This window comes from Rhineura floridana, chromosome 14 (genome assembly GCF_030035675.1).
Source record: "Rhineura floridana isolate rRhiFlo1 chromosome 14, rRhiFlo1.hap2, whole genome shotgun sequence".
Classification (NCBI taxonomy): Eukaryota; Metazoa; Chordata; class Lepidosauria; order Squamata; family Rhineuridae; genus Rhineura; species Rhineura floridana.
The window spans coordinates 40,113,784-40,130,954 of NC_084493.1; the positions used below are offsets into that span (position 1 = coordinate 40,113,784).

At 42.8% G+C, this 17,171-nt stretch overlaps 1 pseudogene; it reads right to left on the bottom strand.

Moving 5' to 3' along the window:
* Positions 1-16,743: 16,743 nt before the first annotated feature.
* LOC133370085 (5S ribosomal RNA) lies at positions 16,744-16,861 on the bottom strand (annotated as a pseudogene).
* Between the last annotated feature and the right edge of the window lie 310 nt (positions 16,862-17,171).

Sequence of the window (17,171 nt, forward strand, 5' to 3'; positions counted from 1 at the left end):
CTGCTTCATGCCCTCCTCCTCCTCGTGCACAGGGCCTCCTTTCTGAACCTCACTTTCTAGTTTTGCCTCCTCAGGATCAACAAGCTGTGACTCAAGTGGCCGCACTAACTGACTGCTGCTCTCAGCAGCAAAACCTGCAACAGGCGTCTCTGTAATAAACAAGAGATAATGCTCCTATGTGGGGGAACTTCAGCTGTGATGTGCCCCCATCTCTTCCCCATGCTGCAAGATGCCCCAGTCAGAGTGGAAGTAAGCAGGTCGATAGCACAATTAAAAGAGATCCTATTTGCATCATTTTTGCTCACTAAATAACCCTGCCTGGGCCAGTCTAACCTACTATCTCACAGGGTTGTTGTGAGAACAAAATGAGACTAGGGTTCAAATCCCCACATAGCCATGAAGCTCACTGAGTGACCTTGGGCCAGTCACTGCCTCTCAGCCTCATGAAAACCCTATTCATAGGGTCACCATAAGTTGGAATCAACTTGAAGGCGGTACATATATTTTTTATTTTGAATATGATGATTATGATAATAAATATGCAGCATTTCAAATTAATTCTGTATGAGAAGCATTCCATGCCAAGCTTGGAAAACCAAGGATGAGGTATAAAATGTAGACAAAAATACTTTTGACAAAATGCCGTTTATATTTTATATATATGAGCCTGGGTAGGGAACACTTAATCTAGCCTACTTGCTTTCAGCAAGAAGGGTTAAGTGCCTTCAGGCTAGGGCAGTCACCAGAAGGCCACAGCAGAGACAAAGGAGCCTAGTGTTGTGGAGATGTTAGATGGGAGCTTTGGGGAGTAAAGATGGAGGCTCCTGAAGGCTGCAATTCTAAACACACTTACTAAGGGATTAAACCCCATAGAACTCAACAGGACTGACTTCTAAGTAGATATAGTTTGGACTGTGCTGTTGGTAAACCTTGACTAGGGTTCTTCTGCAAAGACATCCATATCCAAGCAGGGTTGGCAACCCCCTGCCTGGAATACCCTGCCCTTATCTTTTAATGTGGCTGCTCCAAATGTTTTTACAGATTTGACCCTTTACTTCAGAAAGAGGTCTGAAAAATGAGTAAGAGTAAGAAGTATCTTTTAAAATTGTTCTTTTCAATTCACTCTTGAATGAACATCATACCTAGGGCAGATCCACACCATTTCTTTAAAGCACATTCAACACCCATTTGAAGCTCATGAATCCCACCACAGAATCATGGGAACTGCAGTTTGTTAAGAGTGGTGAGAACTATAACTGTGAGGGGGAAATGACACTTCCCAGAATTCTTTAGGGGAAGTCATGCGCTTTAAATGCGAGTTGGATGTGCTTTACACATATTGTGTGAATCCGCTTAATAAATTTTGCCTGCATGTAAATTGTTTTAATTAATTTTTCAAAATGAAAATAAGCTATAAAGTGTAGTGGGTGACCATGGGCTACTCACCATTTCTCAGCCTATGTGCCCCTCAGGATGAAAACAATGGAGAACCATGACTACCCCAAGGCATACTTAAAATGTAAAGGAAGTATTGTACAACCATAGTATGCAATTGGATACTTATAGGGACACAGCATGACAAAACTGGGTGGAAGTAAAAGTTCTACACTTAGGAAAAAGAAACCAAATGCACAGTTATAAGATGGGGGATACTTGGCTCAGCAGTACGACATGCAAGAAGGATCTTGGAATTGTTGTTGATCACAAGCTGAATATGAGCCAACAGTGTGATGTGGTTGCAAAAAAGGCAAATGCTATATCAGGCTGCATTAACAGAAGTATAGTTTCCAAATCATGTGAAGTATTAGTTCCCCTCTATTCAGCACTGGTTAGGCCTCATCTTGAGTGCTGTGTCCAGTTCTGGTCTCTGCACTTCAAGAAGGATGCAGACAAACTGGAACAGGTTCAAAAGAGGGCAACAAGGATGATCAGGGGACTGGAAACAATGCCCTATGAGGAGAGACTGAAGGAACTGGGCATATTTAACCTGGAGAAGAGAAGACTGAGGGGAGATATGATAGCACTCTTCAAGAAAGGTTGCCACACAGAGGAGGGCCGGGATCTCTTCTCAATGATCCCAGAGTGCAGGACACAGAATAATGGGCTCAAGTTGCAAGAAGCCAGATTTTGACTGGACATCAGGAAAAGCTTCCTAACTGTTAGAGCCATACAACAATGGAACTAATTACTAGAGAGGTAGTGGGATCTCCGACACTGGAGGCATTCAAGAGGCAGCTGGACAGCCATCTGTTGGGAATGCTTTGATTTGGATTCCTGCATTGAGCAGGGGGTTGGACTTGATGGCCTTATAGGCCCCTTCCAGCTCTACTATTCTATGATTCTATGAAAATATTTATATAAGCATGACTATCAAATATGTTTATTTATATAACCTGTAAAGATATTTATAGTGCAATCCTATGTTTGTTTACTCAGAAGCAAGTCCCAATGTATTCAATGGGGCTTACTCAACCAGGGAAAACTGCAGCCTCAAGTGATAAGGAACTTGTTCTTTTAACAAGTCCTTTAAGTTGAGAGCTTATCCCAGTCTGCGTCTGTGTTGAAATTGCTTTTTAATATGTTTTTAAACTTTTTCTTTAAAAAAATGTTTTTAAAGCTTTTAAAAATGTTTTTAAAGATGTTTTGTTTTAATATATTTTAAAGTCTGTTTTTATGATTTTTAAAGTGTTTTTAGTGCTTTTGTTTGCTGCCCTGGGCTCCTACTGGGAGGAAGGGTGGGATATAAATAAAATAATAAAAATAAATAAATAAACTTCATTCGTTTTTTTAAAAAATGAGTATTAGTTTCCTACATAATAAAAACTGTGATAAACCCTGCCTAATTTCTTTAAAAATAGGGTTGGAGGGAGAGAGATTTACAACACAAACACAAGTCTGCACTTTACTCACAATCATGAAAGGGCGGGGTTGCAGCCAGAGCTTTGAAAAGTTACTTTAAACTACAACTCCCATCAGCCCCAGCCAGCATGGCCACTGGATTGGGCTGATGGGAGTTGTAGCTAGAGCATGATCTGTTTAAAAACAAGTTGTGCAGGTGGGGTTTACGTTTTGGTGTATATCTCGGGAATTAGACCACCTAGAAACTTGATTTTTTTTTAAATTGAAGCGGAGAGTCCAGAGAGTAAGGGGTGGTAGCCAGAGAGCCGGAGCCCCTCCCAAAACCAGAGACTCCAGCCGAAAACACACACACCGGGGCACACACACACACAAATCATGTCACTCACCTCCACAGCTCTTCGCCATTCTGCTGCAGCCTTCTCCTCCGTTGTCCTTGCCCTGGCTTTTTCCTCCGGCATCCATTTTTTCCTCTCAGAGTCAGATGCTAGCAGGCTCCCCCTGCCTATTCATCTCTTCCCTCGTGCCTCCTAACACAGATCACGAGGGAAGAGACAGTCTGCGCAGAGGTCCAATCAATGTGAGGCACATGTCTTGTGTTAACCAATCACAGCCAGGAGCTGACTTCCCCTTGTTCCCGCCCCCAAGTAACATCCAACCTAACGTGGAAACGTTAAAGTTGAAGCTGAAAAGTAGGGAAATTACTATTCGTTCTGTTACTTGCCAAATGTAATGGAATTACCCACTCATTATTTAAAATTGTAACGAATTAAAAGTAACTCGTTAAAAATAACGAGTTACTTCCAAGCTCTGGTTGGATCAAGAGTAGACTGGAAATATGTCTTCTTAAAGGGACATAAAAATACAGGTACATATTATTTCTGAAAGGTGGGATATGTAAACAAATGATTATAAAGTTCAGTGGGTCTCACACAAACACCACACTCTGTCTAACGTACTTTACAGAGCTGTTATGAGGATAACATAGGATAACCTCCATATTTGCTGTCCTGAACTGCTTGGAAGGTCTACTTGTCCAAAGTAAAGTATACATGCATACTTTCAGCAGCTTCATAAAGACAATACGTTGTGAGATGGTGTCATGTTCACCATATCTATCCAACTCTGAAATTTATATCTTGGTCTTTAGTGACCAATTGCCATTCCCAAAGTGGCTTGCAAGAAAGTAAACGAACTCCAATAAAACATCAATCAATCTCACAGCAGCTTTGAAGAATTTAGAACTTGAAAATTTGGCAGTTTAAAAATCCAGCAGCTGCATTATGAACTTAGTGGAGCTTCTGCAAGGATAACTGAGGCTGGACTCTCTGCAGCCCAAGACATGCTTTGGCTGATCAAAAGCAGCCCATGCTGCAGACCAAGGCCACTGGAGGAGCCTCCAGGAATAATAATGGATCAATGAGTGCCCACTTGTGCATCTGATCCTTTCGGAAAAGTGTATCAAACACCATATACTCGAACATATTCAATCACCCACCAGTACCTCCTCCATCTTGGTAGAAGTGAGCTTCATTTTAAAAAAATGGGGGGTGGAGGTACTTTTGAGGTTCTCTTTTTGTTGCTTTTGTATTTTTTAAGTGTGGTTGATATATTTTTGTGTTTATTGAATGTATTTCGTGGATTTGGTTTTATTGTATGTATATTTTGTTGTGCATAATCTGGAGACATAACATTTGTGAGAGGCTCAAATTTGGTAGCCAAATTTATGAAGTGTGAAATATAGGCACACAGCCTACACTGAAGTCCGCCTTATTCGGCAACCTGTTCCCAAAAGCAGCTCCCAAGAAGCAAGGAATCGGCCAGCCCTTTGTCATTTATTTACATCAGCATCTGACATACCTTAAGTCACCTGAGTTGCCTTGTGTTTTCTTTTGGTTTTCATTCTCCATGATGTCACCCTGATGAAGAGTTCTGTGTTGCCCAAATTCTTGCATATTTGTAACATTTATTCTGCCAATTAATATAAATATTATACCTGAATGGGGTTTTCATCTTGCTTCTTTTTACCTCAGTGGACCCTCTCTGTTTGCCCACATGGCAAACAGGAGTTTTACAAGGTCATATTACCTTGTTCATAATGACTTGGTCATAATACCTTTTGTGTGGCTCTTTGTACAACATTTCAGACTGAAATGCACTGATGTTTGTGATTGATTTCTCCCTAGGTGGAATGCCATCTTCAGATTCCTCAGGAGTGCAAAAAGGCTTCCTAAAGTTCAGTCATCAAGAATAAAGCTCCTTTTCCCTTGGGTCTCTTGACTCTTTGTAATTATTAAAAATGTCCCTTGGAATCTTCAGTGGGGTGACAATTCAGTGTGGATTAATTATTGCATGAGAGTCACTGGGGCCAAACCCTGCCTCTTTGATTAGGAGCGAGTAACATATGTCAGACGGAATAAGTCTCTTCCTATTGCCTCAGAACCCTCTCCTGGGGCAAGCACTTGTGGCTGCCCTGAGGCGGCTGCTGTTGTATTTGTTTCCAAATTGCATTGTGAGAGAACTCAATGGAACACAAGGCACCTGAGGAGAAACCTACTCTCACTGCAATTATTGCTCAGGAAAAGGTGGACCAGCAGCACTCTCTGATCATCTGTATTTGATACACGGACACAGATATAAACCACTGCACACAAATCTATGCATTTCTTTGGGGGGAAAGATCCTCCAGTGGTGGAGGTATTGATCTCCCCCCATTATGACTCAAAAATATGCGAAGGCAGTGGTGGCTGATGCCCTTTAAAACTGGTGGGGCTGCTTATGAGGACATGAGGGCATGGCCCAGGTCTGCTTTTCTCCCCGTGCTCCTTCCTTCAAAGTTTCTGTGGATGCTCAAACATTGCAGTTTTACAAATAGCACCTAAATAAAGTGAAAAGTATCTTACTTTGGTTTAGAAGCTGTCATAGTTGCTTCTCTGATGGGAGAAAAGTTGTGTGGCCTCTACCTGCTATGATTCTCTCTTTATCCTCCTTTTGAAAAAAGAAAAGTGAACATTTAAACATTTCAGTTTTAGTCCTATGCTCACTCTCATGAGTGTGCACACAGTCAAGCCATGCCTCCTCAGCGGTGAACAGAAACCTAGATCTTTGCTCTTCAAAAATGCTCTCAATCCTGTTTTTAAAAAAGAGCACAAAGTGAGTAAGGGCTCATCTACATGGTGGTTTAGTGTGCGTTTGGTGCTAGTCACGTCCCCTTGGTTCACATGATGTTACTGGCAAACAGAAGCTATCCTGCAGTTTTCTCTCTGTAAATCCATTCTAGCCCAGTCCTCTGATAATACAAAAAGGGAAGGAAAAAAGTCTTGACTCTGTATTCCCAGCGCTTGCAGATGCTTTGATGTTTTTAGGTGGGTGTGTCAATCATTCCCCTCTCCATGCCCAATCCCTCCTCCTCCCTCCCTTTATTTCATTTCCTGTGGGCTGAAGAGTAACTTCCAGCTGCTCTCTCCTGTTCTGTTGGCATTTTTAAGCAAACAGGGCCTTATTTTTCCCCCTCCCCTAATGTGTGCAAAAGCATAACACTGCTCAAATAAAGATTTGTATTTCAGCTATACTGTACCAGTGAAAATACAAATAATCACACTTCTGGGTTGCTGTTGTTTTTAAAATGAAACTAACTGGTAGAACAAACTGAGCATGCTCGGTTGCCAAGTAACCACAGGGAGTGGAAAAATTAAAAGGTGTCATCCTTAGGAAACTGCAGCCTGTTTTGTTTTATGATATTTTTAAGGATGTTTTGTTTTAATTTTTTAAAGTTTGTTTTATGATATTTTTGAGGGTTTTTAGTGCTTATGTTTGCCGCCCTGGGCCTTTCCCCTCCTTCCCCTCCTCTCCTTCTCCTCCCTCTCCTGCCCTGTCTACTCCAGCTGTCCCTCCCTCCCTTGTGGTCAGTTTCACCTATCCTAAGCATGATTACATGGGAGCAAATCCCACTGAACTCAACAAGCATGCAATTTATCAAACCTGCCCTCCCGCTCCCACCTGCTCCCATCCCCCCTCTTCCCCTCTGCCCATCCTCCTCCCCTCTTTCTTCCTGCCCTGTGATCAGTTTCACCTATCGTAAGTGTGATTGCACAGGAGTAAATCCCATTGAACTCAATAAGCATGCAAATGATTAATCCATTCTCAGCAAACTTGCACAGGATCCCATTTCTTTCCTCCTGGATTTAAAAACAGAGAAATTCACTAACAGACAAAAAACCCTTGCAGTTTAAGAACGTATCTATAGCCAACAGATATTTCTAACACTGCAGCTGGTGCAAAATGCAGCAGTGAGACTGCTCACTGGGGCAGGGTATCGCCAACATGTGAATGCACTAGGGGAGCAGGAGACCTGACCTCCTTTCTGAGATATTGTACTGATCTACAAATTGGTCAAAATGCAAACACAATTTGGGTTGGTCTTTCACAGACCAATCCACTTCCTGTGTATCTTGGAAGAATTTGGTAACATGTTCCTCTGAGCATATGGGGAGTAATGGCAACACCTGCAATCAGGACTGCATCTCCAAAGATGGAGAATTACATTTTAAAAATGTTTTTGGTGTTCTTACTTTGCCTCTTTCTTGCTTTACTATTATTTCTATAGAGAATCTAATGTAGAAAATTATATTTCTTTCATTATTCATTCTAGAAATCTGTGTCAATTAATTTTTATATTTATTTCAAAGCCTTTTTATTGGTCAGTGTCATATGAGGGTGAAGACAGCCTTTTGTGTTTCAAACTGGACTGGAGGTTGTGTTCTATTTCTAGTTTGGGTGCATTAAGGTTGAAACTAAAACTGCAGTTTGATGTAAAAATAGACTGATTACAATATATTGCTACTTAAGTAAGGGACCTAGCTGTTGGGAAAAACAAACTTGGCTGGGCCAAGTTGCATGTGTTCAGCCTCCTATGCTTAAACCACTCCACTTAAGAAAAGGTGAGCATGGTCAATTAAAAACATAAAGCACATCTAGAAATTTGCTAGAATATATTTCACCTTCCACTGTTTTATCTTGTGCAAACTGAGACACTCCTTTTAGAATAGTCAGTGCCATTATTCCACAATTGTTTGGGGTTTTTTTTAGTGTAAATTACGCAAAGTGCTGTACCTTACATATTCACAGAAACAGAAGCAAAAGAAAATAACTTACTAAAGGAACCGTCACTAAAATTGCAAAGAAATCAAACATATTTAAAGTGAATAACTGCATTATATCAACTGTTTTAATATTGTTGCTTCCTCCCTGCGACAACAAGATCAGTACAACATATACCTTGTTTTTGTTATTTGGGCTGATTGCAGGTGTTGCCACCACTCACCATATGCTCAGAGCAAAATATTACCAAATTCTTCCAAGCTACACAGGAAGTTGATTGGACTGTGAAAGACCAACCCAAATTGTTTTTGCATTCTTACACATTTGTAGGGCAGTATAATATCTCGGAGAAGAGGTCAGGTCTCCTGCTCCCCGGTGCATTAATTATAGCTGTTCAGTTTCCCTGCTTTTTAAAGTTTCATAGAATAGGGCTGCCTCTAGAGGGCAGCCAGGTTGGGCCCTCACTGAGGACCCCTGTGGCCCAGAGGAGCCCCTGAAGGGTCTCTTCTATATGGTGGGAGAGTAATGTCCCATTCTGTGATCCACAGCAGCATTGGGTCCTGCAACCTGACCCTGCTGTGGATCAAGGAGAGGGACCTCCCAGACACCCCCCCAATACAGATGTCATGGACTTCAGTAAGCCCCCCCCACACCCTACCTACTTCTCCTATCAGTGTGAATGCTGTGCGCACTGTGTGCTCATGCCTGCTGCCATTTTGGTTGATGGCAGGTATGCACACTATGCACATATGTCATTCACACAACACAAGAGGTAGGCGGGGCATGCATGTGAGCTTATTAGCCCCACACCAGCTGTGTGGTGGGGGGTTTGTTGGACTACATTGCCATGGGCCCAGGGCTTGTTGTTGACACTCTCAACGAACTCTTTCAAAGTGAGCCAGGCTTAACCCTGCAGAAGCCATGTTGGCTCTGCTTCAGCAAGGCTTGTTCTTTTATATGCTTGTTTGTTTTATCTTTAACAATACTTTCTACCAGTTTTCCTACAACAGAGGTTAAGCTAACTGGCCTGTACTTTCTGGGATCCCTCCTGGATCCCGTTATTTATTATTTATTTATTTATTGCACTTGTATACCGCCCCAGAGCCAAAGCTCTCTGGGCGGTTTACAGCAAGTTTGAAAGATTAATGTTACATCGGCCACTTTCCAGTCCTCAGGTATAGAGGTGGATCTGAGGGACAAGTTGCATATTTTTGTTAGAAAATCAGCAGTCTCACGTTTGAGTTATTTGAGAACTCTCAAAGGGATGCCATCTAAACCTGGTGATTTCTCAGTTTTTATATTGTCTATTAAGCTAAGAACTTCACGTTACCACTATCTGTCTCAGTTCCTCAGACTCCCTGCCTGCAAAAGTTAGTTCAGGCACAGCAATTTGCCCTATATCTTCCCCTGTGAAGACAGATGCAAATCATTCATTCACCTTCTCTGCAATCTCCTTATCCTGCTTTAGCACACCTTTGATTCAGCTAATGGTCCAACTGCCTCCCTAGATGGTCTCCTGCTTTTAATGTATTTTAAAAAAATTGCTCTTGGTTTTTGTTTTCAGCCATGTGCTCATCATTTTTTTTGAAGCATCCCTTACTGTCTGCTTCCATTTCTTTTGCTAATATGTTTTCCTTTTATTCTCCTCCTTCAGACAAGACTTCCATTCTTAAAGAAAGCCTTCTTGCCTCCAGTAGTATCTTTGCCTTGATGGCCTTATAGGCCACTTCCAACTCTACTATTCTATGACTCTGCTCGTTAACCATGCCCACATCCTCTTAGCCCTGGTGGTATCTTTCCTGATCTGTGGTATACACTCCAGTTGAGCTGCTAATATTTTGAAGTGATTTGACCCTCTTGACTTTGACTTTCAGCTCTTTTTACCAATCCCTTCCTTTTTTGGGAAGTTTCCTCTTTTGAAGTCAAATGTGACCATGTTGGATTTTCTTGGCAATTAGCTATTTACATCTATGTTTAATTTAATAGTGCAATGGTCACTGCTCCCAATCAGCTCAACAACATGTGCATCTCGCACCAGGTCCTGGGTACCATTTAAGATTAAGTCCAGGGTCACTTCCCTTCTGGTCTATTCCATGACCAACTGTTCAAGGGCACAGTCATTTAGGGTATTGTGGAAGAAAATAGAGCTTTGCGTTGTGGTTAATCCAGATCTTGCCAGAGGCACTTTTATTGAAAGGAAAACAAACAGCTCTTTGGAGAGAAAATCCAAACTGACTAGGAGGCTTCCTGTCAATCCAAAAAGTTCTCTCCCATAGACAATATTCAGCTCATTCTTATAGCAAATTTTCTAAGGTGAAGAGAAACAGATTTCCATCATCACACTGACATCTTTCAATTATTTGCAAAAGAAATGCCTGAGCTACGCACATGGGCTATCTACTTTTTAGTGTTATCGAAGGTCAAACATCAACAGTTTTCTTGGAACATTCTGTAACACTCCCTGTACTTGTAGTCTGCAGCATATTCCTTGTCATTATACCCATCATTCCCATTGTGTCTGCAAGGTTCAAACCAAAGTTTGAGGCTCATAGAGTTTTAATTCCACAGTTCCCCCCTTTTGAGCTTCTACAGCTCAACTCAATCTCAAATTTCCAATTGTATTAAACCATTGATGTCACCTTCTCATGTTCTTTCATTTCAGTGATCTCCACTTGTATGTTATGTATTTCCTGTACTTGTTCCAATTTCAAAGGCTTTTGTATTTATTTCATGGTACAACGTAAGCAGCATCTCACAAGCAATATGACAGCATAAATTCCAACTAATACTCACTTGTTCTAATATAGCAGACAACAACCTGATTTCTTTAATGGTTCACACAACACCATAGGCAAGGAACAGAGTAGCCCCAAAGCTTTCAGCTTCGGTGATTTCCCTTTTATTTTGAAGTTGGCCCTTAGGCAGGGTGGGGAGGTGTCTTATGGTTGGCAGAATGTACCCCACATAGCAGGATCCAGACTAATTTACATTTACAGACTAATGAGAGATAATCAGATTATGCAGAATGATAAAGAAAGACTAAAATACAACCCAGTGTACTGTGAGTTTGCTGAGACTCCAATGTCGAGATGCAGGCTGCTGTGCCATACTGTCCCCTTAGTAAATCCCTTTTTGATAAGACTAGACCAAAGTGGACTTATCAAGCCAGCTTCCTGGTTCTTCCCACAGTGCCCAACCAGATTCCTCAATGGGAAACCCACAAAGCAGGACACAACTACCTGACCATGGAGGTTCCATATGGCCAGCTTCAATATCCTCTCTAATAGTGAACTGTAGTGGTTGAGGACCTACTAGTTTGGAAGCAAATCTGGTCCACCTCAAAATAAGGAAGCAGTTTCCAAATATTCAGGAATGTATAAGTATCTAAAACTATAACTTTTATTAAAAAAAGAAAATTGAAAGAAAAGTCAAAATGGCTCAAGCAAGCACCTGTAGAGTCCAAAGACTTCCAGAACATTCATGACAGCTGAGATTAGAGAGAGAAAAAGGGAGCGGGTCTAAATGAACCAGCAACAGTGTGCCTCTGTTTAGGTCTTTTTATACAGCCTTTCAGAGCCGAAGGCCCTCTGAAGGCAGTTCACAGATAAAATAATAAAAACATTCTTAAGATATAAAACAAATCATCCATGACAACTCTATTGATAAAAGCAAGAACAGTTAAAATTCAAGTCCAACAACCTTATTTGATTCAAAGTTTGGAACAGCCCATATGAATACAACCAGAAAGGGATCCAGATGCACATCCTATGGAGAGATTTCCACAGCGATGGGGCCGCCATTGCAAAGACCTTGTGTATTGGGCCTGCCAGCTGGATGGACCTTGAAATACTGGTCTGTGAGGGGTATATAGAAGTACAGGCAGCCCTTCAGACAAATAATTTAGGGCTTTAAAGCTTAGCAATAGCACATTAAATAGAGTCTCAAAATATTTTATTTATTTATTTATTAAATTTATATTTATTTATTTAACAATATTTAACAAAATTTATGTAATATAAAGACCTCTAAGCGGTTTACAAAATACATTAAAATTATGAATAAAACAGTTAAAAACAACTAATTAAAAACAATTAAAACAGCTACTAACTAAAAACACACACAGAAGAACACCTATGTGTCTGGATAAGCTTGCCTAAACAGAAAAGTTTTAAAAAGGCATCAAAAGGAATAGAGGCAATAGGCAGGGAGTTCCAAGAGTAGGGGCTGCCACTCTAAAATAATGGTTTTTTACAAGTGTAGAATGAGTATTATGTGGCATCTGTAACAGTGCCTGTTCTGCAAATCAAAGTGCATGAATGGGCACATATGGGGAAGGTGGTCTCACAAGCAAACTTGCCCCACAATTTTAAGGGGTTTATATTCCAGTATTAACACCTTGAACCTGGCCCAGTAACAAATTGGCAACTAGTACAGATGTCTGAGGATAGGTGTTATATGCTGACAGGGTCTCACTCCAATCAGCAATCTGGCTGCAGCATTCTGCACTGATTGCAGTTTCTGTGACAAGTACAAGAGAAGCCCCACATAGAGTGCCCTGCAGTATTCCAGTCTTGAAGCCACCAATGCCTGAACTAGTGTGGCCAAGTTCTCCCTGTCAAGGGATGGTTGTAGCTATCTCACCAGGTGCAGCTGATAAAAGGCACTTTTAGCTATTGAGACTGCCTGAACCTCCAGGACTAGAACCACCATAACATGGCACTCCCAGTTCCCATTCCACAGAGCCAGTCCAGGAGGATACCATGGCCAATAGTATTGACAACCACAGAGAGATTGAGAAGCAGAGCAATGTCACACTTCCCCTGTCCCACCTTCTACACCTACTACCTATCAGTTCCATGGCCAGGCCTGAACCCAGATTGGAATGGATCTAGATAATCTGTGTCATCCAAGAATGCCTACAGCTGCCTCACCATGACTCTTTCCACCACCTTCCCCAAGAAGGGGGTATTTGTGATTGGTCAATAGTTATTCCAATCCAAGGGATCCAGGGCCAGGTTGTTTCGACCGCCTCTTTCAAGGCTGCAGGGACCATCACCTCATGCAATGAAGCATTAACCACACTCTTGACTCAACCAGTCAAACCCCCTCTGCTAGATTTGCCAGGAGGGAGAGGGGTCAAGCGGGCATGTGAATGGGCATGTAGCTGCCAGTACCATTGTCCACATCAGCTGACTGCATAAGCTGATTCCACAACACATCACTGACTCCAGCGTTGGAAACTTCATCTGAAATTGCAAGAACAGCAGAGTCTGGCTAGTCATTCTGATGCTGAGCGACTTTATTCCCAGAGTATGCAGCCAGTTGGTCACAGCAGGACCCTGAAGGCTCCAGAAGCCCCTCTCTCACAGTAGGGGTCAGTAACCTCTGAGCCATTTGAAATAACTCTGCTGGCTGGCTACTAGAGGATGCAAAGTGAGCTTTCTTCACAGCCTACACTGCCACATGGTAGGCACAATTATATGCACTTACTGTGTTCAGTTGGCTTCAGAGTGAGACTTGTGTCACTTTGCACTCTAGTCTTCATCCAGCTTGCTTCATAGCCCACAGCTCCCCAGAATAGTAAGGAGCAACTTGGGCTCCACAACACCGGATGCTTGGGAATGATTGTGTCAACTGCCATTTCATCTCACCATTCCATAGCAAGACCAGGGCTTTGACAAGATTGTCAGCTTTCTTCACTGGGAAATCCCCAGAGCAGGAACTTATCAGGTTCCTTCAGTCTCTAAGGATGGGCCATCTGAATAGGCCTAGCACCCTTGCAGGAGGAAATTGCTGCTACCCATCCAAACGTCACTAGGTAATTGTCTGTCCATGACAAAGGAGTGCATTGCATACTCCTTACCTTTAGTCCATCCCTCATATCAGTTGGAGTAAAGGTTACATCAAAGGTATGCCATGTCTGATGTGTTGGGCTGATAACCATTTCTGACAGCCTCATGGTTGTCATGAAGGCCATGAAGTCCCATGCCAACCCAAGAGCAGCCTCTGTCTGGATGTTGAAGTCACTCAGAACTATCATCCTGGGGTTCTCCGGTACTACATCAAAGACCACTTCAGCCACCTTGGTCAGGGATGCTACTGGGCAACAGGATGGATGGTAGTAGCATCACCAGACTGTCTCTGTGACCCAACATCAGGTGCAGACCCTCTGAGCCCATCCCAAGATCAAGAGGTTTCCTAGTGAAGGGGATGGTGCTTCTATGGACAATATTAACAATAGCAGTAACAAATGCGGCTGATACAGAATTCTATGCTCCAATGGTCTGGCCCACAGAAGCCACCAGGTAGCTACATTCTTGGGCAAGGTCCTGGAACGAGTGGTTGCTGACCAGCTCCAGGCGCTATTGGATGAAACCGATTATCTAGATCCATTTCAGTCGGGTTTCAGACCCGGTTTCGGCACTGAGACGGCCTTGGTCGCCCTGTGTGATGACCTATGTCGGGAGAGAGACAGAGGGAGTGTAACTCTGTTGATTCTCCTTGATCTCTCAGCGGCTTTTGATACCATCGACCATGGTATCCTTCTGGAGAGGCTTGCGGAGTTGGGTGTTGGAGGCACTGCTTGGCAGTGGTTCCGCTCCTACTTGGCGGGCCGTCTCCAGAAGATAATACTTGGGGAACATTGCTCGACCCCGTGGGTTCTCCAATATGGGGTCCCGCAGGGTTTGGTCTTGTCTCCCATGCTTTTTAACATCTATATGAAGCCGTTAGGTGCGGTCATCCGGAGTTTTGGAGTGCGTTGTCATCAGTACGCTGATGACACACAGCTCTACTTCTCCTTTTCATCTTCTTCAGGTGAGGCGGTCGATGTGCTGAACCGTTGACTGGACGCGACAATGGACTGGATGAGAACTAACAAACTGAAACTCAATCCTGATAAGACTGAGATGCTGGTGGTGGATGGTTTCTCTGGTCAGATGGTGGATACATACCCTGTCCTGGACGGGGTTACACTCCCCCTAAAGGATCAGGTTCGTAGTTTGGGAGTCGTTTTAGACTCTTCCCTGTCACTTGAGGCCCATGTAGCCTCGGTGGCACGGAATGTGTTCTACCAACTTCGGTTGGTAGCCCAGCTACGTCTCTATCTGAGTAAGGAGGACCTTACATCAGTGGTTCATGCTCTGGTAACCTCACGTTTGGACTACTGCAACGCGCTCTACGTAGGGCTACCTTTGAAGACGGTTCGGAAGCTACAGCTAGTGCAAAATACGGCGGCCAGACTGCTAACAAGAACTAAGCGGTCTGAGCATATAACACCTGTTCTGGCTCGCTTGCACTGGCTTCCAATATGCTACCGGGCCAGATTCAAAGTGTTGGTTTTAACCTATAAAGCCTTATATGGCGCGGGACCACGATACCTGCAGGAACGCCTCTCCCGTTACGAACTGGCTTGTACACTATGGTCTACTACGAAGGCCCTCCTCCGGGTCCCGACCTATAGGGAGGCCCGGAGGGTAGTAACAAGATCTAGGGCCTTCTCAGTGGTGGCCCCCGAATTGTGGAATAGTCTCCCCGAGGAGGTACGCCTGGCGCCGACACTATTATCCTTTCGGCGCCAGGTTAAAACCTTTCTCTTCTCTGAGGCATTTTAATTTAAGTTATTTATGTAAATGCTGTAATTTCTATTTTAGATGGTGTATTTTTATATTTGTTATACTGACTTTGTAATTTTATTATTGTATATGTTGCTATGTTTGCCGCCCAGACAGCTGGTTGCTAGTCGGGTGGGATATAAGCTGAATAAATAAATAAATAAATAAATAAATAATACATTCTGTACCAGCTGAAGCTTCTGAACTGCCATTAAAGGCAGCCCCACCTCGAGTGTGCCACAGCAGCCCAATATGGAAGTAACAAGGGCATGGATGACTGTGGCCAGGTCCATTTGATCCAGATAGAGTCATAGCTGGCCAATTAGCTATGGGGTGTGCCATGGGGTACAAATCCTCCCACCCACATACTACATGAGGATGTTTCATGAGGAAGGAAAGAGGACAGCCTTTTCCTTAACCAATCTTTAGAGCACTCTCTCTCTTTCTTGCAATGTAATGCAATGCTTAAGTCTAGGACTGGCAGCCCAAACCGAAGCCCTATCCAGTACTGGAGGAAGAGGCCTTGGGGGGGATAAAGAAGTCCCCTTTCCCCCCCTCAACCTCACCCCCCCCTCCAGTAAGGCCCAAGCAGGAGCTGTCCTGTTAGTGGGTGGCGATAAACTGCACCGTTGTATCATGGCTGAGAATGAACAACCGATTGCAAGTCAGCAGAGTTACACAACAGTGGTAACAAATCAATCTGGTAAGGCACCTGGTAACAGTGAGACAGAAATGCTAAGCTTAATTAATACATATCCATCCCTCGGAGTAGCAACTCAGAGACACGTCCTCACGACATGGCAGGAGAACAAAGGCGAGAGGATGGTCTGAGGAGAAGCAGGAAGAGATGCTCAAACAAAGTTACAAGATGGCAAGAATGGGTGAGAAATTTGATACAGTTTGCATTTCAAGCCAAATCTATCACGTATGCACTTCACAAAACAGCATGACAACTGAAACACAGCCATCCTTGGAAATTCACACTTATTCAAATTTTTCAATAGAGTTTGCAAAACCTGCATAGTTTAGGGGAAAGCATGCATAAAAAATGAATTATTATATGCCTTCAAGTCGATTACGACTTATGGTGACCCTATGAATCTTTGTTTGGATGTATTGATAGAGTTGTCATGGTAAGAGGTATTCAGAGGTGGTTTACCATTGCCTTCCTCTAAGCCTACGGCACCTGGTATTCCCAGGCAGTCTCCCAGCCAAGTACTACCAGGACTGACGCTGCTTAGCATCCGAGATCAGACGAGATTGGGTGTGTTCAGGGTAGTAGGGCTGTAGGCAAAAAATGAATATATGAGTGAAAATAACATACAAAAATGCATTATATGACAAGGAATTGCTTGCAAAAATGTGTACATACTCAAAACTGCCTACAAAAATGTTTTATTTCGAGAAATTCACACTAAAATGCTAGAGAATTTTAATGAGGATTTTTTATATAAAACAAATTGCACATTTTGTGAAGAACTGAATTTAAGATGGGAAAAATGAGAAACTGGGAGAACTGGAATTGACAGATATTTTCATCTCTAAAAGGTTGTCAGTGAGAGGGACACAAACATTACTTTCTGTCTAGCACCCCCCTCCCTC